The sequence below is a fragment of the Rhopalosiphum padi genome, chromosome 2 (genome assembly GCF_020882245.1).
Source record: "Rhopalosiphum padi isolate XX-2018 chromosome 2, ASM2088224v1, whole genome shotgun sequence".
NCBI classification, from domain to species: Eukaryota; Metazoa; Arthropoda; class Insecta; order Hemiptera; family Aphididae; genus Rhopalosiphum; species Rhopalosiphum padi.
Genome location: NC_083598.1, coordinates 70,516,009 through 70,537,628, shown reverse-complemented (window position 1 = coordinate 70,537,628; position 21,620 = coordinate 70,516,009). Strand labels below are relative to the sequence as shown.

The 21,620-nt window shown below is 24.4% G+C and overlaps 1 protein-coding gene and 1 non-coding gene across 7 annotated transcripts in view; one reads left to right on the top strand and one right to left on the bottom strand.

The window, feature by feature from the left end:
• LOC132922309 (leucine-rich repeat-containing protein 24-like) overlaps nucleotides 1–21,620 on the top strand; it is a 153,868-nt gene that overhangs the window by 19,878 nt on the left and 112,370 nt on the right. For 4 of the 6 annotated variants that reach the window (XM_060985765.1, XM_060985763.1, XM_060985762.1 and 1 more), the window contains exon 2: nucleotides 18,290–18,382. The gene's annotated coding sequence lies outside the window, so the exon portion shown is untranslated. The remainder of the gene's footprint in view (nucleotides 1–18,289; nucleotides 18,383–21,620) is intronic. The other 2 variants (XM_060985766.1, XM_060985764.1) reach the window with 1 other exon arrangement.
• On the bottom strand, nucleotides 8,036–8,107 carry Trnad-guc (transfer RNA aspartic acid (anticodon GUC)). Its single transcript has one exon. It is a non-coding gene; the product is annotated as a tRNA-Asp (tRNA).

Here is a 21,620-nt window from a genome sequence, read left to right as displayed (position 1 = left end):
ACAAAAAATAACAATTTAAGCTATTGTGTTGTAATTTAAAATACATTAATTATCATGGTGACTTGAAACAGTTATCTATTACATACTATCATTATAATAATCTTCTATAAATACTGGAATTATAAAAATATTAAGACTAATTGTATGTATTTATACCACACAACTTTATGTAATAAGATATGATTATATAATATGAAGTTGTACATTAAGTTAAACAATTCCCTTAGAAAAGTAAAAAAGTAAAAACATATCAGCTCTACTCAGAAACGTTTTACGAATGCAATGATTTATCGTTCAAATTTAACAAAACTATTACGTATGACGAGATGCACTCGAAACTTACTATACGGCTGAATGACTTACCCTGGTTTTTTTTTTTGTTGTCCGAAATTTTAAACTCGCACATCTAACGACGTTATATATTCGTATATCGTCCTGTATAATACATATATTATACAGTAAACTAACTACGAGTCGCACGACCGGATCGACTTTTCGTTTTGTTTACACATGAGCTTGGATTACTCGGTTAGTTTAGGCCTTGTTTGAGCACACGTAAATGTATTATATATATATATATATATATATGATTTAACATGTACACACTACACATACGCGCGTGCGCGTGCGTTAAAGTTTACAAGATTTTTTTTGAACGCTATCAAATAGAATACAAAGTTACACAGTGAACGAGGACGTCAGGTTTGGGTAGGTGTTCCAAGTTCTACTTATAACGCAGAATTCTGGTAACTTGTAGTATTTATTCTGATCTTTGATTTTACAAATGATGATTTACAAACTGACTTGAAAAAACGAATGTTAATAACTCGGAAAAATTTATAAACAATTAGATCTATTATTATATTATGTTTTTAGTATTATACGATTTTAATAATTTATAAAAAAATAAAATAGTATGTATGAGTATAATGTTAAAAAGAAAACTCAATTTTTAATTATTTCTATTCACAATGCATTGTTTGTAATTTATTATGCATATTTTACACGCATTATTTGAAAGGAAGGCACACATCACACATTGATTATACAGGTACAATAAGTATATAATATAATACTCTATACACTGTAATTGATCAAAGTAAACGTATCTATACCATCTCATCGAGAATAACAAATATTGATAGGTAATATTTACATAGGTTTTGCTGGTAACTTTGATAATACGGAACATGTCATTTTTTTCAACCTCGTCACCCTTTCTACATCTTATATCATATCACCAACCATTCCAAAACGCCTAAGAAGAGTAGCTTCCTGTTTTAATACAATATATATATATATATATATATATAATTTATAATGATTACGTGTTGTATCGTTTCGTATATGAATGCGAAGATTGTCGCGCTGGTTTATCGTTATCGTCGTTATGTTTACTCTATGATGACGACAACCACGACGATGATGGATGAGCCGGTATCCTGCAGTCACCGATTACTGTAAACGATTTTTTCCGTCTCTTTCACAACATATTGTTGTGCTCAACACGTCGCAGACGAAACGAAATTAATTTATATCGTCATCCCTTGAAATCACCGTACTGCTTACAAAAAGTGTACACATAGCTACTATGTACTAACTAGGTAGTTGTCCTTGGTTCAAATGAAAAAACTTATTAATAATAAGCAATTGAAAAACTGGAACACAAAATAAAAATTAAATCAATTTTAAATAAAATGAAAAAGAGTTTTTACACCATTATATTATAAAGTTCAAGATATTGTTTTCGATTTCCAAAAATTTAAATTTTGCTACGCTGTGATTCTTAGAAAATTGAAATCCATTAAAGTTTTACCTTAGTATCGAAATATATTGAATAAAAAATTTTCAATATTACACATCAATACTATATGAATGTATAATATTATATTATAAATGTTTTGTGCTTCTTTGTTTATTTTCTATCTGTATTGCATTTATTACAATATTTAAATACACTGAAAAATAATTGAATGTATACAGTGTATTCTTTTCACGCAAGATAACAAACAATATTATGTCAAATAGTATCTATGTTTTTTCAAAAAAAAAAAATTACTAGTATCAGTAAATAAAATATATAAATATATAAGTAAAATAGTTGTAAGTACTTATAAACAATAAATATTTGCTTAATATTTAATCAATGTACACTAAAACGCTAATAAAAATATTCCTTTTTTAAGATTTAATAAAAATAATATGATAAGAGTAATTCTATAAAAATCGTATAGTAAAAATAAAATAGATACGTTCACATAGGTTATACATTTTATAATTTAGTGGCGTTGTGTGTGGGCTCTAAAATTAAAAATGTCACTTTGTATTTAATATATTTTATAAAAATTAGATTAAAAATACAATACAATAATTACATTAAATAATTTAAGAATAGTTGCAGTTTTAAACTATTTGTAGTTTATATACGAACTACGAACAAAGCTAAATAATTTTCTTCGCCTCTTGGTGGATTTGTTTAGCATTCTACTTTACTTGACTTAAAAAGTTTAAACGGTTATTATATTAGTAATTTTTACGACAAAACTTACACAATTTACGTATAATACCATTTTTGTAAAAAAAAATATCCCCCGTTTAAAATTAAATTAATAAAAAATATGCTTTAAAATTGCCATTCGTAACTAAATAAAATAAGCAAATTATACTGTAGTACGATGTTTAAAACTAAGTTAAAATGTCTTTTACAATAGTTTTCATAATTATATTTTAATAAGCTATTATTTTCTAAAATAATAATATTATAGGATACAGTACAGATGATCAATTGTCTTTTAAAATGTCGTAGAAATTATTTATCTAGTAAATAGAATTTTAGTAGCTTGTATCAAATGACTTCGAAGTAAATTACGAAAAATCCATAATTTACCTATATGTTATGGAACATCAAAAACGATGAATACGTATTAGTTAAATAATGATCTGACGTGTCAATAATTGTTTCGTGTCTATTATCGTCTATCACCTTTTAGAGCAGTAAACAGATACTTTAATATTAAAATTCCATGATGATTTCTGGTAATCAAATTGGATCTGATTGATACTTAGTGAAGAGAGAAAGAGGTGGAGTTCAATGCAAAATTGGCTTTGTATTTGTCTCACATAGCCAGGGAAAAATGTATAATTAAAAACCGGTAATATTTCGCAGCACCAATTTTTTACAAGATGAATTTTGTTATTTCATTATAACTCATAAACGAATAACTGCACTTGCTTGAATTTTTCAAATAATGTCATTAAATGGGAAAAATCGTTTAGTTTTAAACTCTTAATAGAGCTTTAATTTACTGAAAAGGAACTTAGTACTTTGTGGAACGTGATATTCACACTCGAATAGATTATTTTTTGAAATACATTTTTTTTTTATTATTATTGAAGTTATTTAGCATTTCACAATATTTTTGTATAATTTAATTTAACAATTTCGTATTTATATTTAAACACGCATTATATAAATTATGGTTCATATGCACTCAAAAAATGAGAAGTAAAATATGATTAAAAAAATACACACACAGAAATATACATTTTTAAATACATTTGTTTCGAGTATTGTGCGATAAAAGTCAATATTGTGTTATATTTTAATATTATATTAGATAATAATAGTAAATATTCACATAATATTTGTGTTTGCACATACAATACAAAAATAAATCAATATTAATATTATTGTATGTATAATAAACGAATTCAGAAAGATTCGAATTTTGTAATATTATATAAAAAAAAAAAAAGTTTAAACTGAAGTGAATTTTTAATGGCCTCTGTGTATTTTTTGCATTCACATTTCATTTTTAATTTAAGTGTATACAATATTGTGTGACATTGTTGTACGTCAAATACTCAAACTACAAACATAATATCATGACGTGTGATTATAAGTATATACTAATTACTTCGACCACATTGAAAACCGAAAATACACACAATCATAAGGCGTATATTATTTTTCACTATACTGTATAAAATAATAATTAATACTACTGAGATTTAGACCTAATATGCAATACCTACTATACTGTATTGCTATCTAGTATCTACTATAACTGTTTTAAATAATTGATCGAGTTTTGGACAAAAAATGAAAACAATATTTAAATGAAAACCAAAACAATTTTAACCCCACATTAATAGTTTTAAACACATCCATTCATAGACCATCATTATATATACCCTTATTTTCAAAATAAATATAATTAAACCGACTATGTTATTATGTATAATATAATATATATATAAATAATAACTATCAATTTTATAATGGTGATTAAAATAATATAGTCTAAGATCTTTAAGAGACTAGTATTTTCATATTATTATATTGGTAAACTATGAATTCCAATTGAATAATTTTTTATGAGTACAGTAAACTAATGTAATTTACGTGTACATTTTAAATGTAAAAAATTTAATTCATTCAAACTCGTGTTTTTTATTTTTTTTTTGCTGATATTTATAAAGAATGTCCTCTCGAGATTTACCGATTAAGATGATAAATGTGACGATTTCTTATACTATTACTGTATTGAACCGTATTATCTCATTTATTATTATTTTATTTAAAAAAAAGTATATAATATTATCTTGCAGGGAAAATAATTAAATGTTTATTTATTCATTTCAATTAAGTATTCATAAAGTTTCGAATTATCCTATAATTATGTTGAAATTTTAAAAATGAATAATTAATGGCAATTCAATTTCATTTTATTTGATTGTAAGTACATAACAAAATACACTTCACTATCAATAATAATAATAATTTATAACATTTTGAACTATTATTTTAGAAAAAAGTAATAATGATTTATTGACAAAATTCGGTAAGTATTATTATTATGATTAAAAAATTAAATTTTTTTTTCGTAAAGACGTTAAATACATATGCTTATAATTATTTACAATATATGCACATTTAGTAGACATACAGTATCGTATATATATATATATATATATATATAGTACACATTTAATAAATCCAATTAATTATATAAAAAAATAAAGATGCATTATCCTAACGTTACTCCTATATCTAATTATAAATTAATTATTAAATACGTGATATAGAAATACTATTAATTAAAATAAACCATATTTTATACACAACAGAAACTGGATCATTCAAAAGATAAACATCATTAGTCGAATTTAGATAGACCAATTAATTAATAACATTTAATTAAGCCATTGAAGATGCCGTTGTGTATTTACATAATCTTTTTCAATTAGTTGCTCTTTTTAAGTACAGTAAGACATATCGATTATCATCAACATTATTTATATATTATGTGTATTGATTATTGATTGTATTATAATGTGTGATAATCTAGGTTTGTTTTTTCTAATATTTATATCACTATCCACCAACTCTTTAAAATATGAGCCGATTTCCGCGTGCCTGTTGCATTCTGACGCTTGTTACGGTGTAGTAGCGCTGCAGTCATGATAAAATACAAATTACTCGTCCAATATTGAGTAAAAAAGTTTGAAACTGCTTTTAGTGAATAAACAAAAATATTTAATTATGATATAAACTATACCATATACACTTTACACTTAGAGAAGATGCACTATAAATATAACTTTTTAATGATACATGTTTTAATTTTTGTTTCCCTTGAAAATGTATTAAATATTGTTATTAAAAAACAATTATTCATATGTTTTAATATATACGTATGTATACCTACATTTTAACTTAATATGTTACACTGTTATGCTTTGATTTTCTATACGATATTACACTGAAACTTTGTGCATAATAAGTTACACTTAATAAAGATTCAATTTTGTACACGAGTGCAATTATTCTAATAAACAGATTCTATTAAATAAAGATATTTTGAATATTAATCGCATTAAATGGCACCCCAAGCTGTAATTTAAAAATTAGATATAAAATAACTTTCTTTGACATATTATGTTATCAATGATGCAACTTACTATTGGTTGTATGCAGGTAATACTATGACGCTATGTACGAGTATGTAGCCTAAAATATTTGCACCTAATTCTTGGATATTTTTAACAAAATACATGTTAGAACAAAAAAGTATATTTAGAAACATTTTATACTTAAAACGTAAATTGTATCCATGAATTTAATAACAGTTGTTGCTGTAACAGTATAACATTATTATTAAACGTTATGGTACAATACATACGTGTATACTGTATACTGTATTTTATACAAGAGTATGCAAAAGTTCGATAAAAATCAAATTATATACGAATTCATAACAGTCCACAGAAAACCGTTCGTAATTTATACCACGTCTCACAGCCAAGAAAAAAAAAATCTTGACACGTGACGCAAAACGAAAGGTGTGGCTCACAGAGTTTCTCTAAAAATAGAAAATTTCAATCGAAGTGTCGATTTGTTGACGTGTCAAATATAATCTATACATTGGTAAAAATGAATGTTGCTTTCAGTTGTAATGCATGATCTGGTGAACCGTTGAACCAATTTACTCGAAATTCGACATTGATTATTGTTTCATTTCAAATCCAATATGAAGGTTTTTGCGTTATTGACACTCGTGGTTTGTGGTTTGTAATGAGCTCTGAAGGCATTTTTTATGTTATTCTTGGAATTAGTATGATTTTAATCGTTTATTCAGACGAGAATATAGTAAATTAATAGTATAATAGTATATGCATATACTTTCAAAGTTCTTAAAGAAGTTTTCTAAATAAGAAACGATTAATGGCGTATTATTGTACGAGTATGTTTATAAGTGATAAACATTTTGCCGGTTAGTTATTTGGACGTCTTTATTATTATAATGGAAATAGTTAATTACCTGTTGTATTTGAATAAAATATTTATTTAATTATTTTTTTACTCTAAACATTTTATCGTAGTATATTTCAAAATAATAATTGAAATTATTAAAATTTCCAATGGTTTTAGTAATATTTTATTTTAATATTTCATGTAATTTCGGATGAAAATTATTTTACTGGCTTGCCATAAATAGTTATATAAGTTTAAAAAATTAACAATACTTAACGTCTATTCATATTAAATATATTCATAGACTTTATTTTGAAATCGATCTAAATTATTTCCGAAAGTCACATGCCAAATTACATCACTTGTATCATTCAAATTCATATAAAATATATTATTTAATTTCTTGCAAGTCTTAATCTTTATCAAAAGTTTTTTTTTATTTATAACTCAAGTTAAATTATCCTACTGCACACCCCATACACGTGTAAAATAGAAAAAAAATGCACACAACACAAATGGTCGGAGTAAACTTCAATTTATTTAGTTGGAAACATAATATCAGTCAATATGTAGTCTTCTTTGGTGTTTACTCTTTAGGTTTTATTGTATACTTATTTAGATGATTTTATTTTAATAAATATAAATAATTCCTCGTGAATAAAAAGTATTATAATAGTATAATATAATATACTTGCTTTAATATCTGCAATGATAAAACTATGATCAGAAATAAAAAAATAAGATTTAGCACTTGTAAGAGACTTCGAAGAAATTGTCATTGAAATCCAATAGGGACGAAGTATGATACCAAACTACAAAAATCCAATAATATAGTTTCATTTACGAATAATACATTTAATAAAAAATTTCCAAGATTCGACTAAATGACTTATTTTTATCGCTGAGTATTTTAGCATAATATTATAAATTTATTAACAATAATTTAAATTAACTGACATTGGAAATGCTAAATATAATTTTGTATTTTGAATAATAACAGTAGGATCAGTAACTGAATAACAATGATAATAAAATATATTATTTATACAAAATCATATAAAAAAAGTTCACAATAACATTATAGGACACAGGTAACATATTTCATTTAAAATATTATCAAGTTATTGGTGCCGCTGTAAATAATACACATAGTTTCATTGTGTTAAATTTTCAAGAATAAATATCAAATAATTTCCAATCATATTATAATTGTAGCATACTATATGATAAATAAAAAGTTCATTTTAAAATTAAAGAAAAAAAATGCAAAAAGTTTTCCTCCCCGGCGGGGAATCGAACCCCGGTCTCCCGCGTGACAGGCGGGGATACTTACCACTATACTACCGAGGATTACATAGACGAAGTGCTGAAATTTGTGTATTTGAATTAACAATAATATAATATGTTAATATATTATTTTAAATTAAGTATTAGTTTTTACTAATTAGTAATTATTTGCATTAAAAAGTATCAAATTCTATGTAATATACTAATGTCAGCATATATACTCTGTATTTAATTTATTTTTTAGTTTTAGATAGCTTAAAATTATTAATGATCGCTTTTATTTTTAATTAAAACCTACCAGTTACCACAGTACCACATATATATAATATATGACATATACATGTATTATTTATAATCAATATAGTACCACAGCTATTAATTTTGAAATCATTAAATTTTGTTTTAAATCATAAAATAAATGATTTAAAAAAAACTGTTATAAACATCTATAATATTAACTAGGTACTACCTATATATTTTACAAACAATAAGGCGAATAGTTCATGTATTTTTCTGTTATACCTACCAATTTTTATATTGCTGTATTCTGTAGTTCATTTATGTATGTATAATCGGACGTTCAAACATATCCTGTTAGAATTTGGTTCACAGCTAACATTATGAATATATTAATATAATAGCAGGTATCTATAGTCTATTTGATCCATACGGGTTAACTTAAATTTATACCTACGATTATGTTTTAGAACTTTACCGAATCGCTTTTTTTAGAAGATATTACATATAGCCGTATAGACGTATAGCCGTATCAGTACAATCTATCAATGGTGTGTAATGTGTAAATAACATTTTTAGTCTGAAAATATCCAATTAATTCATAATTTACGCAAATATCAAATTTAATTTTTTTATTATTTATGCAATTTAGAATCTTGATAATCATTGGTTACCTGCAAAATTAATACGAAAATATTATATACATGTGTATGTCCTGTTTTTTTACATTCAATACCTTTTACCCACTTTATTGACTATTCCTACAGTCTACAATAAAAAAAAATAATTATAGTAGGTAATATATATTAGTCTTATACTTTTATTTATCTTTTTTTTTAATATCGCGGTGCAATATATTTTATTGAAAAATAAAATAAATAACTTGCATATTTTATTTACAATTTATGTACTTAAATAAAATATTTAATCAATTTCTCAGTTTTTCTTTATGCTGTGGATAATAAGAAAAATATAAAGTTTTCATAGATAAATAATAATTTCCTATTGGTATCTATATATTATAAAAAGTCTATTTTATTATTTATCACCCGTAATTCATAAATAAATTAGAATAATTAGATATTTACAATACACTGTTCAAACAAATTAGGTTAATTAACAGTTAGATGAATATATTATACAATAATAAAATAATGATAAAAGAATAATTTATTTATCTGATATATCATAGACTATTAAATTAGTTAAAGGATAGAATTATTAGGAGATAATCTTTTGCCACTTGTTTACATATAGGTAATATAGTTATATTTACCTATATATTATTATATGTAAGTATTTAAATCAAAATTATACATAAATTCAATTTTTTATTTATGCTTAGTTTTATTTAATAGAATGGTTAAATCCGTTTTTATTTTAGTTACGACATATCATTTCAGTAATTTTCTAAAATAAGTAGTAAATACTGACACAAAAAATAGTATATCGTTAAGACGTTACACTCGTGCAGTGTCATTTTTATTTTTTTCTATACATTATATCATGACACTAGGTAATAGACACTAATAATTATTATAAAACATGTTACGGAATTGCACAAAATATTTTTATAATTATTAATGTAAGAAAAAAGTAATATAGAACCTTGCAATTAATTTTCAAACTTTAGGTTTAATGTTCTGATCTTTAAACTATAAAAATAAATTAACTTTATATGCTTATAATAATTATTATGGATATATATTTTTGATATTTTTTTAAGTAGTTTATAGACACAGTTTATTAATTACTTTGTATTTAATTTTAAAGTTTTTTTTTTTTTTAAAACAATAATTATTGTATTATACATAAATGCAAAAATCTAAAAAAAGTAGAAAAATGAATTACTTTTAATTAGCAAAGAAAAAACCTTAATACATATTTTGAAAATCATTTCATTTCTAGTAAATATTTATATTAATATTCGGTGTAAATTTCTATAGTAATACATTTTTCAGTTGTAGAAAAATAACAAAATTAATTTTATCTCTTATTTTTTTTTTTTTTTGACTATTTAACGTAACAAATATATACAGTTTGCTGCCAAAGACTACCTTTAAAGTTTAAAACTAAAGAAATCTTACTGCTTCGAAAAGTAACAACAACAACATTTTTTTTAACTATGCATCATTGTAAAATCAATAGATGTATCGCTCTACTCAGAATCTAAAAACATATTATATATGTGTACATAATAAATATAAAATAAAGTAAATACATTTATAGATACAAGATTACAAACACATTTACTCGTACTATATCAATTTAACAAATTTTATTAGCTACTGTTTATAAAATATTCAAACACGCAGTTCTAAGTAATTTTATTGAGATACACAATTTAAGAAATAAAAAATTCTAAGTTTTAAATTATTGGTAAATATACTATAAAAATTAAATCCAATTTACAGGTACTAAAGTAATAATTTATTGAAAATAGAAAAAAATAAATTATATAAACAGTTTAAATTTATAACTTTTTTTTAACAATGTGTTTGCAAAAATATAAAAAAATATTATTATATATCAATACTTTGAAGTTTGATTAAGCAATAACGAAATAAAAGAACCTAATAAATTAATAATTACAAATTACAAATAATGAAATATTAAATATTATTGTTTTATTAACTTTTTATTTAAAATAAAATAATCACGACTTTTAGCTTATGTGAAAGCAAACAAATCATAATATTTTGAAAATTAAGAATGTAAGACTAATAAAAAACAAATATATCGGTAATTATTATAATTTAATTCAATGAGATAAATCACGATGTGAATTTTTATATTGGATTTTGAAAAAAAATATACCCATTATAAATTATTATGGTACTCATCGGCGATACACATTTTGCATGTTCTGTAAAATGAATTTGGTGGATAACCACATAGACATGTTCTAATCTAAACTCAGTAAATTCCATATAATATATGTTATATTACAGTATGGCTATAAGTCGGTATAAACATGATTTTATTTTTAAAACTTTAAATTTACATTACGATACAGAACAATTATAATCAAATAATAATAATAATTACAACTATTTTTAGTTTAATGTTTTAAAATATAAGATTGGTATCTTATAAAAATTTGAAATTTGAATGGTTATTGTTATGGTTATTATTTTACGTGCAATTATTGATCAAATATTATTATAAAATATTGACTTCTATTTACTATATTTTATTACTATTTTTATTTAAACCTAGTATAATGCATTGAAAATTAAAATAACTTATGGATTTTATGATCGATACGAGTGTTTTAAAATATTTAATAAGAAACGGTCAATGTTATCGTATCCAATAATGACGGGGTCACGTCAATTCACCGTCAGTCAATTCATTTCAGACAATTCATCGCAACATTAATTCAATAGCGTACAAATTCGTTGCTATTGAATTTATCGCATATTATCATAATATTATTTTATATTATATAGTAACGGATTATATAAACTCGGTCGTCATCATCGCGTATCGGCGATAACGAGGTGTACTATAATGATCTAAAATTAATCTAATACGTTTATTCGTTAACTTGGTCTTTTGGCAACCAACAAATCGTTGAATTGCCACATCATTGCTCATTGGCTATAGATTTTCTGATACCTATCTATTTCAATTCTCTACAGTATTTTTATAAAAAAATAAATATATTTTGTACAACATTTTCAATACTTCATTAATAATAACCTTTAATGAAAAATAAGTAGCTTAATAGTTACACATGCATATTAATTAACTGATTTCAAATTATTATTTTTTTCTGAAAAACCACAGCACAATTTGTTTAACATAATTACGAATATGTAATACATTGATCTTCTATAGAAATAATAATTTATTTTAGGTCTTGAGTAAACCGATAATCAAGAATCCATATTAACTAGTTTACAGTGATATTATTAAAGTTTAGACAAAGCTCAAATACTCAGTCTTAGCATGTTACAAATTCTTAAATTTAAATTATTTTCTTTTTATCATCATATTAGCAATAATAATAAATAATTATAGGTCTAGACATCACGTAATACAAATGTCAAATAGTTTTACCAATTCTTTGGTATAAAATTGTTTTCCTAGGTAGCGAGGTAAAGAAAAATAAAGAATTTTGAGCATGATTGGACGATTGAAATTTTAAACATGCAATTATTAGTGCTTTGAAATTAGAATTTGACAAGTGGCTTACTGAAATTCAATGCATGAGTTCAATTGTCAAAACAGATGGTTGATAAATATGATTTGTAGTGCCCCAAAAAGTGTTAACTGAAAACAGATTCCAAAAACAATTATTACATTCAACCGAAATGAATATTAAACATCATTGTGATTTACTATTGTAAAGCAGTTCGTCGAATGTTTATTATACGCGCAGGTCTATTTAATAATACATTGTAAATTCACACCATCAGCTGTTTGAACTTATACCTACCTACACACCGCGTGCCCCGTGTGGCCGTGTCATCAATTAAACGATTATATTGTTCTCGGCGTTCCACCGGCGAAATAAAATAATATCGTACGAACAACACCTATTATAGCAATAATACGCCTACCTACTGTAAAACAATGTTGGCCAAAACGAAATCATTCTCGTTTTGCCAGCCATCGCGGGCTTGTTTAATATTCTACGCCGCCAATATATTATTATGTCCAACGGGTGCCATACTACTACAATACTACAGTCGTCCCCCGACGCAGGCGAACCGACGGCAACGGCGAAGTAAAAACGTCCGTATTGTTTCACGTATTTCATTTCGCGCCCGGCAATTCGAAATTAATTTAATTAAAACACGCGTATTATATTATATTATTATACGAAATGATCGCGGGCCCGCGGACGCGCGACTACGGTGCAGGCGTATCACGCCCGCGGGCACAGGTCGAGACGTGTGTGTTCGCGGATTCGTGAACTCGCGCGTAGGTCTCGCGAGTTTTGTAATAGAGACGGATATACTATTATTTTGATCAAAATTATTATTGATGCGACATTTAGTTTCAAACCCTCGTGCGCCAACTACGGCGTGCACAACTTTCTCGATTTATATGTTCCGACGAAGCTATGCGGAGCGCGTCTATTCAGCTGCTCGAGGCTCGTCTGGAGGGATTTGCCAGTGTAGTGTGTGTACTGTGTAGACTACGGCCCGCACATCGTCGGCAGTTTTGTTTCACTCGACGTGAAGTTACACCGGAAAACCGCGGTTTACAGCCAATGGCCCCCGACCGTATATAATATAATACAACACCCAAAGGCGGTCGAACTTGCGCGGGCAACGATTTTTTTATTTTCCTTATCTCCCGCGCGGCATTTCGGAAGCACGTTTAACTATCGTTTAGAACAAAATATGTAAATCATTTGCATTGGACTCGGCGTGTGGCCCGTTTCCTTTTGGACCACATCGTAAATCGTCGCCGTATAATACACATAATTATCTTCGCGGAAACCGTCGAAAAAGTTATCCATTTGAAACATATTAAAACTATATGATATTACGTTCGATGTACATGATATATGTATCTTATGTAGAAATAGTAATATATACGTCATATGCGTAGTTATATAATATGTATTTAATTTTGATTTCACCGTAAAAGGTTTTTAATGTGTAATTTATCGTGTTGTGTGAGATTTTATCAAATCGTGAGATTTATTACAGTTGTCTGAATTCTTTAATACGTTATTGTAAAATTCTTATAGATAATCCTAAATATGACATTATATGTATTTGTGTATGGTATTGTGGCCACCTACCTAAGAAGAAATTAACAGGATAATTAATTCATCACAGAGTGGTCGTTTTATTGTAATAAATGGTATTGGTATATTATACTTCGCATTTCAGAAAAATATTTTTTTTTTTACAACATTTCAAATTATAACAAAACTGTTTTCACCATCATATTTATTTATTATTATTATAATTTTTTTTTTTTTTTTTTGGTCGACATACGTTTTAAATTTAATATTGAAACAGCAGTTAATTAGTTATAAACTTATCAACATTTACATGTCAAATGAGCAGAGAAACGCACAAACAATAAGTTACAATATAAATACATTTACCACGAGGAAATGAACAATTCGTAATAAAAAAATCGTTCTTTATTAGTGTATTGGGTGTATAATATGTTAAATCGACGGTGTGATATGCCCAAATATACGGAGGACGGTAAACGATATCATTTTTTATACGTTTTTTGGTGTGCGAGTCATGCAATGTATACATATTATATGATGCGGACGGATTCTATACAAATATAAAACTAAATAATAAATTGCACGAAATAAAATAGGCGGAGACATGCTCATTTATTATTATTATTATTATTATTATTACTATAAGTATTATATTATTTTTTATTTGTCAATATTGATCATGTTGTCATGTAATCAAAATATTTAAATTTGATATTTTTACGTATTATTGATGTTGTTAAATTCTACAGTTTGCGTCCTTCTACGCGTATTATATTCTACAAGTTGCAAATATTATTATACAGTTTACTTTTATTATTATAATTTAATTATAAACAATTATTCAACTGTCACGACATTTTATATCATCCGATCTTTGTTTGTACGTTTTATTCTAAAAAGTATGAACCCCTTTCTATAAATAAGTTCAATAAAATTTTAACAATACATATTTAGCGAAAACTCTTTGTTTAAATCGTTCCTAAAATACAAAATACGATATTATATGAACTAGGTGTAAGAAAAAAATATTATAAAAATAAATCATTCATAATAATACCGTTGCCAATGACTAAAACTTTTCTTTTAATATATTTATAGTGCTGAATATCAGATTTATTACAATCTATCTTTGGCTATTTTGTTTATTTACTGTCTCAAAACTTGTATAATAGTTGTATTTTTGTATGGTATATTTTTATAATATTGTAATAATGTTGTGCTCTAAAATATATTTTGTATAAAAGCTTAAACAATAAATAAAAATAACAAAAATTACGAGTATATACAAGAAACACAAAAATAATAAATCTTGAGAAAAATAGTTTAATTAATTACAAAGTAGGTATTATGTTTCTATATTTATGATAATTATTTTTATTTTTTCTATTAAAAAGAAAATTTTCAAGTATTAAATCATTCTGCCTGTGTTAACTAGAGACTTTTATTCGAATTTTGATTTAGCCAAAGTTCATTGAAGCATATTATATTAAGTTTTAAATATAAGAAATTATCATAAATCTCCTGTAATATTACATGTTTATATTATATTTTTGTGGTTATAATTTTGTTTTCAAAAGTTACTACCAGTTATTAATTACCTTTAAATACCTAGGATTACCTTAGATAACATTAAGATACCTTGCTATATTCACCAAAGTATATTCATAAAGATATGAATTAGATATATAACCCCCCACACTTTTGTGATTAAAAAGTTCGAAACTTTTACTACCTAGGTACCTAAGTTTTTGATTACTACATATTTTACGCAGATTCAATAAACAACTTGTTATTAATGCGTTGGCGTGTTAGGACTTAGAAGCTTATATGGTTGATGCTATATATAAACAGAATAATAACTATTTACATAACACACCCAAAGTAAATGCGGTACATTTTTCCAGAAACTTGTACAATTTGGACACAGACATAAAGATATAATGTATTGTAGTATGAATTGTTATCATTATGAACTATTAATAGTATAAATATTAACGATGAAAAATCTCTATAGTTTATTTAATTAGTTGGTTCTTGAGACAATTTGTTTAGTTTTCACAAGAACTGCTACTATTTTACTGTATATATCACTTAGATAATAGATATAATCATTAATAGTACAAGTAATACAATTTTCAGATTAGGTATACCTTTAAATTGATATTTCATAAACACTGTTTATGTGGTGTTTTACTTTTCAGAAAAGTCAATCTTTTTTTTTATTATTTATTGATGTATACTCGTATTTGATAAATGGATAAAAAACTATTTTACGATTTTCAAGAGACCACAATTAAATGTAATTTATTTAACAAAATAATTGAGGTATTTTATGTAATTTTTATCTATTAATAAGAAAAAATGTTTATTAAAATAAATTAAGAACAAAAGAGTTTTATTCTTGTATTAGATAAAATCACCCTATCACCGGAAACGTTTTTCAAAAGCAACATTGTTTCATCATATTATATTTCAAAATTTACAATATACTCGTACCTAATAATGTAAAAATTTCTTAAGCTAACTTGAATAAATAAAGACAATTGTTGTCCTTATCCGACTTTTGTATAATCTATTATAGGTATCTAAATGTTATCAACATTTCATTGTTTTTATATTTAGTGAAACTAGTGGTGATACGTTCACAGTATAGTTTCCTCTTTTTGTATTATTAACTTTTCCTATGAACACTTTAACGGTCTGAAGTGCTTGTAAAGTTTCACATATTACTCTTTTAAAAATCGAAATTTGAAATTTGATTCTAATCTATGAAGAGGTAATTTTCTCAATAGTTTCTTTAAGTATTAGAAAAAAAACTAACGACATATGTAGAAACTTTGTAAGTATATAAGCAGAAACTGTAGTAATGTTTTTGGAACCCAATTATTTGTTATTGCTTTTAATACAATACTAATACTCTGAGCGTCGAAATGGATAAAGCGAGACAAGTGTCGTGAATCGTAATTCTTTATTATACTTTATATTATATACGATTGTAATATTGATTTATTAATTTTTTTTTTTTTAATACGATTTAATACGAAGTCCGAGACAAGAAATAAAAATTGATTTTGATATTGATCTTAAAATAATATTATAAAATTAATAATTGATACTAATTAAACAACATGTTTTATACATTTAGTTTTAAAATTGGTCTGGTTTAACTATTCGAAAAAACATTAATAATTGATATAATATTACAGTACCTCTGTAATTTTAATTAATATATTTCTTTTCATACAAAGCCGTTCTAACTTTTAACCATTATTAAATAAAGATTAAATAAAAGAAACCTCTAACAATGCTTTACATCTATAAGCACTTTGCTGATTTGATATTTCCCGATTTTCCATTTATATTTTTATGAAATAAATATTAAACGTTACAGAAATGCATGTTGGGTAAAATATTTTAATAACAAAGTATTGTATAATAAAATGGAAATAAAAAACGAATTGTACTAGAATTTGAATGCCCAAATCTTATTTTAAGAATTTACAATGATAACATTCGTGACATTTTGTTCTCAAATGAAAAAGCTTTTATTTGTAAAATAATTCACTTAATTTAAAACAAATAGTGCTTTGGTTAATACATTTTGTATTCATGTATTGCCATTGAACTGTATAGTTAAAATACGTTTAAATATATGTCTAAATATTTGTATGTATACCTAACATGCATAAGCACTTAAAATCTACAAACAGTGTAAACAATGCTTTAATCAGAATAATTGGCTATCGATTATGATCAATAATCATATCTTTACTATAATAAATTGAATATCACATAACTCATTATTCCAGCACTATAAATGTCGATTTTTTTTAAATATCAGCTAAAACTATGATATACTATTCAATTTGAATTAAACATATTGTTTAAATGTAAACTACATCTAATATTTTCACACTGAATTTAAGAATTTATAAATGTTTAACTTTGAAAATACAAATACATAAATGTATCAAAAAAAAAAAAAAAAAAAAAACATTAACAATTAAATACAATGTATAAAGTATAATACATACTTTTAATTGCTTAAGATGTGTCAATAGGCCTTATTGATTTTTACTATTATGGCTCTCTCTTTTTAAAAATAATTAGTATATTATCTTATGTTAAATTAGATTATCACCATTTATTTTTTAATACATCTATAAAATCTATATCTATAAAAATATTATATGCCTGCAATGATATTTCAATTTGTTTAAATTATATTATAACATGCTGTATACAGTATCTAATGAATTCCAAGTAACGTGTATTGATATTTATTTTAATCATTTCAGATACGAATATTGAATATATCTACATTTTGCTGCTAAAAATCTGATCGACTTCAGAGAAAGCCGAAATCATTTTTTAAGTATACAACCATGTAGGTAAGGCAAACAACATTTAAGTATTTAAAATATTTTAATAAGTTTAAATACTTGTGAAAGTATGTATAATTTGATTGTATTCATAATTAAGATAAAAAAAAATATGATACAATATGAGAGAATATCTTTTACTGTATACAATGTTTACATAATTAATTAAGATACTAATAAAATTAATATTATACAGTGGCAGATTTTTATACTTAAAACTACTTAACAAAGAGTAGTATATACCTCTTATTTTTTTTTTAATCAGACACATAATTCAACTATTCCTAACCAGACAAAATATCACCGCTAAAAATAAAATGAAAATATTATATTTTCTACATATTTGTGACTAATGTGCTAAAATCATTTAGTATTTTTCAAACAATTAAATTTTATATTTATGAGTGTTTTATTAAAAAAAAAAATAAGAAAAACATTTGCACTTAACGATATATAATATTATATTGCGTATAATGTAAATTTACAAATCGTTTTTTAATTTAAAATTAATTATAACAAATATAATAATTTTTTATTAATAATTTGTATTCATTCTGGATTTTAATGTTTTATTATTATTCCGTATAAACTTATAGTGATATTATTGATAATAATACACGAAAACGTATAAATAAGCAATCACTGTAAGTAACAATCATAGGTATTTTAGTTTTATAAATTCAAAGTACAATAATTTAATAATAATGTAATAACACTCATGCGCAGGCGTTTCTATTGTGAAACTCCTTCTCAATGTTTTCTTTTTCATCGCCAATTACTATATTCCATTCATTTATTTATTGTACCCACTTGTATAGGTTGTATATTTTCATTAAATAAAGGAATTGAAAAAAATATGATAATAATAATAATAATTCGATTAGCTGCTATGAAATTGTTTTAAAAGTATGTGATAAAAAGAAAAATCTTTTTATTTTTTTATGTAATAAAATATTTAATTTGTAGGCTCATTTGATACATAGATAATTCGTAAATACTATAGAATTATTCTTGAAATCATATACAGCAATTATAAGTATGAACATTTTATTTTCGTATATTTTAAAATTATCATTTATCATCAGTTATACGCTTATAAAATATGTTAAATATATTAAAGCCACTAGAATTTCCTTTTGCCTTATACTCTATAGTAGCCCTGCAAGTTCCTATAAAATACATTTAACCCTTTATAAATTCGATTGTAGTATTCAATTATTTGAATTATTGGTCAAGACCTTTCGATTACCGTGGAGTACGTTATATAGTAACATCATTGTCAAGTTCATTGTACAAAATCCCAAGGGTGATTGAACTAACGAAATGGTTCTTAACCAACGCTTTGTTGATTATAATATGATTGTATTCTTCCCCTTCTTCTCGTCATAAAATGTCGGCTACATCAAGTAAATAAAAGATTTTAATAATAAAGTATAAATCATAGTTTTTTTTTTTTTTTGTAAGAACATTTCTCTTAAAGTGTCTGTGTATTCTGTGTATATAATACGGGGAAGCAAAAAGTCTAAATTTGTAAACAAAATAACAACTAAAAAATTATTAATTAATATTATTATTTGAATAAAAAAAATGAATTCTAGGTAATAAATAAATACCTGCAGATTATCATTATTTCAATAAATTGTATATTAAGTCACTATATATAACTAATGACTATTAACTATTATATGATACACATATTTAAAGAATAGACTTGTATTAAATTATACTATACCTATTTATAATATAATATACTTTTGTCTTATAAAATTTCAATGGATTGGATTTTATTTTGATTAAATGTTCAAAACGATGATTGATTACCAAAATATACAAAGGATCCAATTGTTTTTATAGTATGGCGGATTATGTTATTTTAAACATTAAAATGAAAAATTAAAGTTGATGGTATAGTTTGTTTAAATATATTATGTTTATTAGCTGACAAAAAATTAAAAATTAATATTTTATTTATTAAACAAGGATTATTATTTATTAATATGTATTATACAACGACGTTATGTATTATTTTTTATTTTAATGTAATGACATTTGATGGATTAACTTCTGTTGACTTCCGACACTTGTACACATATTTTATAAGAATCAATCGTTCCATCTTTTTCTAAAAATTTATAATACCATTTGATTTTTAATATATAAATGAAACAAAGTAGCATCATATTAGTTACATATTATTAAATAAGTTTAAACAAATCTTCAGTTTAGAATATAAATTGGCTGTGAAACTACGCCAACGTATAAACTGTGTGTAGTGTAAAATTACAAATGCAATCGGTTTAAATCCAGCATTTTAATTCGAGACTACTATATACTTATATATATATTATAATTTTAATAATTCTAAGCAAGTGTTTAGTATTTGATAATTTAACCTTTTAGTTATAGTTTGCTATTTATATTCGCGAAATGAATTTCATAGGAAGTATAATAATAATAATAATATAAGGTATAGTAATTAAATTCTAATTAAACTACTATATGTAGTAGTTAGTTCAAAACTCATTTTTAGTTATATTCAACTATTATAAAACGAATCGATACCGTTTTAGTTTTACCTCCCTGACACTATATTTACAATAACTGCACGTCTTAATACAATAATAAGAAGTATAACGTAGAAGAAAAAATCAAATATTAGTCATAGTTATATCGGCATAATTCAAATAGAACTGCTTATTTTAGACACGTTACAATATACTGATCACGTGATGATTTTATTGCTTATACCACGATGACCTATAATAATATCGTGATAGTAATTTAAAGACAATAATATAATAATATTCGTAAACATTGGCATTTCGTGTGAATGAAACATTATTTTACCCTTTTATAAATTATATTAAAATTATACCATTAAAAAAAAAAACGCCGTTCGCCGTTAAATAATCGACGCCAATCGAACGGACACGTTATTAATAAAATACAAAATATAATATTGTTAAAATAGAAATGTACAATAAAATGTAATATAAATAATATTATTAAAATTTATATTATCATCGTCGAGTGAATTTAATACTACTTAAGACCATTATATTTATATACGACCAAAAGACTGTACAGTGAGTCAATTAATTTCACCAAAATTCAAATCGATTATTCTTAGTACATACACGTTTCGATAGTAGAGTACAAGATATTAACATATTATATTATTAAAAATTAAATATTGTATTCAAGATTTTGAACAGTTATTTCTATTCACACCGTTTTTCGATATATC